The following is a 4,719-nucleotide window of genomic DNA, read 5'->3' as shown; positions in this document are numbered from 1 at the left end:
AGTGTACAGGCGATTTCTGCCAAGAGGGTGCTTGGCAAAATGTCTCGCGACATGCATGCTTGAAATCGATGCTTCCCACCGGTCACCAGCACTCAGAGATCGCTTGAATACGCGCTTGAAAAAGAACTTGAGTTGGCGAAATTATTCAAGTGATCCGTCGGGTCCCGAAGCCGAAGTAAACCCGAAGCCGAAGCAAACCCCGAACGTGGTTCTGCACGACCCTTCGTTAAAAAAGCCCCCTCCCCCTTTTTTGCCAGGACCCAGATAGGAAAGCCGAACGCCTTTGTATGGGAGCCATCGCACTGATCAAGGCTCACTTTTTCGCGCGCATAAAGCAAAATGTACGCGAAGGCAAAAAAAAACCCGAAAGCGCTTCGTGTCGTCTCTCGTGTTTCTAGTTTTATTCTCTCTCGCATGTCATCACTCTCTCCCAGTTTTTCGGATTGAAATGAGAATTCACTCTCTTGATTTGGTTGCGGCAGTCTAGCTGCTTCACACTCTTTATTCTCTTCTTTTTGCAGTTCCCACAAGAGGATTCACACATGTGTTCTCACATACTTACATACACACACACGGTGGTTGGAAGCCTGGTGCGGCTGTTTCCAATTCTGCCTTTTCTTCTTCCCTCTTCGCACCGCGCTGGAGCCCGTGGTGGTGCGCGTGTTCAGCCTGCTTGGTTCAGGAAAGATGTCATCAGATTTAGCGCGCCTCAACCGCGGTGTTGTATGAAGGCTGTTGATAAAAGTACACAATTAATAGACACACTTTGTTAACCTTCGTTTCTATGACCAAAAATACACCCTCATCTTTATGACCACCTACCCGGGTAGGTAATACATTATATAAGGGAATTTGTATTTTTATTAGTCAAAAAATGTCTTATTTAACTTATTCTATGCAGCTATAATAACAATACTTCTTTTTAGTTTATAAATTTATGAAGTATTGCTTTTAGTTACATAAATTGAATGCATAGCAATTAGTTCAACTGACACTAATACACCGCCATGTCTTCCCGACTGTCGGGGCAATCATTTCAATCTATGTGACTTTTGAAGAATATTAAGAGCTAGAAAACTTTTAGAATATATTCTATAAATATAACTACATGCATTGCTATACATATCATTACAAAATTAGCGACTAATCGAAACCAAAATCCTTTATTGTATGTATTACCTACCCGGGTAGGTGGTTATAGAAGTAAGGGGTAAAAGTTGATTTTATTTTTTAAAGCACATTTTAAAAAATTGAAAAATTCTGATTTTTTTACCACTTTTGTAAAACATGTTTCTCTAGGCATTCTAATTTTTTTGCATCGATTCGATAATCCAATAAAAAGTAATCATAAAAAGAATAAGCAAAACATACCCGGGTAGGTGGTTATAGAAATGAAGGTTAAAAAGATTACACTTCATTTAAAGATGTGACAAACTTACCTTTGTGCTTGAGGATCAATTGAAACTTGAACGCCTGTGCACACAGTGTCACACTTTTTAAGTAGTTTGAGGAACAGCTAGCGGTAGCAGCACACATCTGAAACTTGTAATGTGCAAAACATTGCATATTAGAATAATATTAGAATTAGAATAAATGTCACATAGCACTAGACACTTAGAAAAAGCAGTCCTCCGAAGCAGAAAGAACACCGCGGATGGCGCAGTATGGAAAGTGTTTCACGCAGGAAAAATAGTTCACGCAGCACACAAACACACACTCTCACATCCACGGTTCAGAGCACACTGAAGTCGCTCGTTGGCTTGGATGGAAAAGAGCAAACACCCTGATGAGTGCGATGGAAGAAAATGACGTGTGTTCAACAGGGAACACACGAAGTGTGCAGGAGAATTCTCTTCGTGTGGCAAGAGAGAATTGAGTAACACCCTGATGAGCGAGAACGCAACAAACGTTGTGGAATGTAGAAACGGGATAGGAATAGTAAGCGAAGGCAGTTTGTGGACATGAGGGGGTTGAAACTGGGAGAAAAAAGCTTCGGTTGCTACTTGGGGATTTCTTTCCGAAATGATGCAGTGCACACCATTATACTATCGTAATTCGATTTATTGAATATCGAACCAACATAGAAAACAAAAAAACACAACACTTGCACAATAATCACTGCACTTAATTATAAATCAACGCACATAATTTAAAAAAAAAACACTTTTTACACTCGCACAGTGAAAAAAAAAACAAATTCAGCACAGCATTTTCTGCTCCTCATCGCTGTTGCTCCTGGTTTTTCTCGCTGCACTGTACGGGCCACTGCTCCAACACTACGACACAGCCACAGGTTTTTGTTGTCTCCATTCGCCGTGAAACACTCATGAAATGGAAGAAAAATGATATTAATTAGAAGGGGGAATATTGGTTGATAATTTTAATCACTTTTACTTACCTTAAATTAGAATGATCTCCATTTTTACGGGGTTTATCCGCTGACCACCAAGAGCTGCAACACCACACAAGCACCAACTTCACTGGACTGAAAGTAAAGCCTACTGCGTGTGTATGTGTTACACCCTCGCGCGAGCCCTCCTCCTCCCCACCCGTAACGCACGGTGCGCTCTGCAGCACGGTGTGTTTGTGTTCTTTCGAGCCATGCTACCAACACATCAAAAACTGTGTTTCTAATTATCGTGGGATAACCCAAACATGCGCCACAGCCAAAACTTTTGAGCTATGTATCCTTCCAACCATACTTCATAGTTGTAGTTCAGCTATTAGCCCTAAACAGCATGGGTTTATGCCTGGTAGGTCTACTTCAACTAATCTCATGTCTTTTGTTTCCAATATGTTTAGATCTTTTGAGGCCGGTACCCAACATGATGCAATATACACCGACTTTCATGCTGCTTTTGATAGTTTACCTCACTCTTTATTATTAGCTAAATTGTCTAAACTTGGTTTTGGTGATGGCATTATTAGCTGGCTGTCCTTATATTTAAGTAATCGATCATGCAGGGTTAAAACCGGGTCGTACTTTTCTGAGGAGTTTTTTTGTACGTCAGGTGTCCCTCAGGGTTGTGTGCTAAGTCCACTTCTGTTTTCTTTGTTCATCAATGATGTCTGTAATGTTTTACCTCCTGATGGTCATCTCCTTTATGCGGATGATATCAAAATCTTTTTACCTGTGTCTTCTTCTTCTGATTGTCTGAGACTTCAGCATTACCTCAATGCATTTGTTCATTGGTGTTCATCCAATTTACTTCGCATGTGTCCCGAAAAATGTTCTGTTATTTCTTTCTCTCACTCTCTTTCTCCTATTTTATTTAACTATACTCTCTCTAGCGCTTCCCTCACTCGTGTTATGTCCATCCGTGACCTTGGTATTATACTTGACTGTCGTCTTAACTTTAAACTGCAGCTTGATGAGGTGCTACTAAAAGCAAATCGAACCCTTGGGTTTATCTTACGTTTTACCTCTATTTTTAGAGATCAAAGCATCCTAAGAATCCTTTATTGTGCTTTGGTAAGGCCTATTCTTGAATATGCTAGTATCATCTGGAATCCTCCCACTATTGATGGCTGTTCGAGAATTGAAAGCATTCAGCGCCTCTTTACCAGGATTGCCTTTCATCGTTTGTTCGGTGCTGCCTCACTACCTCCCTATGAAACGCGATTGCAGTTATTCAATCTTCACTCTTTAAGCTTCCGCCGCCAAGTGTTTGATTTACTCTCGTCCATCTCGCTGTATGTTCCCTCTCGTTCTCTTCGTCCACGTGATCCTCTGTCAATTGAAACACGTCATACTCTTTATACTTTCAATGACCCTCTTCTGTCCTGTTTCAGGTTGTTTAACCACTTTTACTATCTCTTTGATTTCGACTCCTCTCTTAACTCTTTCCGTAACCGTATTTTTTCTTCTAATTCTAATCTTTAATTATTCTCCTTAGTTTTTTATTACTCTTTTTTTTTTTTGTTAAGTTTATGATAGTCTCTACGCTCTACCCTTGTTTTTTTTCTTTTCTTTTTTGCTAGGTCAAGACTTGGTTAGTTAGGCTTAGTTTTTCATGAATTATTTTGTTTATTTGTTAGTATTAAATTAGTTTTAAGTCTATTATATTTAGCCTTGATGGCGGATATTGTATGAAATAAATGAAATGAAATGAAATGAAATGAAATGAAAAGCTTGTTGTTTTACATTTTCTTTCATGCACTTATTCTAAAAATAAACACAAACACGATCATTTTTTATTACATTAAACACTTTATTGAAACATAAAGTACACACTAAAGTACACATTTAGAATCCTTCATACTCACGAATGGCGTCATACTGCAAAGTACCGGGTCGAGCCAGGCTGCGGGAAACTTGTCGACAATCTGCGTTGACTCTGTTCAGCAAATTCTTACCTGTCGATGCACGCACTGCATGTGCGTCTGTACACACTGTTAACTTCACACTTCATCAAAACACACCGGCGCACGAGACTTATAACCAAATGCGCATCAACGCACAAACACTGCGCGCGGGACTTAGAACGAAACGCGCACAACCATCTCCGACAAAGCGTCGCGCTGTACTGGTGGTTTTGTACGCGTAGGAGGGGGGACATACGGAGCGATGGTTCGATGCTGTAGTGTAAGCGAGACAACACGATGTGACGAGCAGCTCCAAGTTGAGCTCGCTGAAAGAAGACACACACACACACATTCACAGACAGCTCGTCAAAGCACGGTATTTGTATTGGTATTAGTGAAGCGCGCGTGTAAAAC

General features: G+C 40.4%; 1 long non-coding RNA gene across 1 annotated transcript; it reads right to left on the bottom strand.

Moving 5' to 3' along the window:
* Nucleotides 1-464: 464 nt before the first annotated feature.
* On the bottom strand, nt 465-1,608 carry LOC133394643 (uncharacterized). The gene is made up of 2 exons (XR_009766862.1): nt 1,440-1,608; nt 465-732 (listed from the first exon to the last, which is right to left on the bottom strand). It is a non-coding gene; the product is annotated as an uncharacterized LOC133394643 (long non-coding RNA).
* Nucleotides 1,609-4,719: the final 3,111 nt, after the last annotated feature.

This window comes from Anopheles gambiae, chromosome X (genome assembly GCF_943734735.2).
Source record: "Anopheles gambiae chromosome X, idAnoGambNW_F1_1, whole genome shotgun sequence".
Classification (NCBI taxonomy): domain Eukaryota; kingdom Metazoa; phylum Arthropoda; class Insecta; order Diptera; family Culicidae; genus Anopheles; species Anopheles gambiae.
Note: the sequence above shows the minus strand (reverse complement) of the source record. Positions and strands in the feature narration are given on the sequence as shown.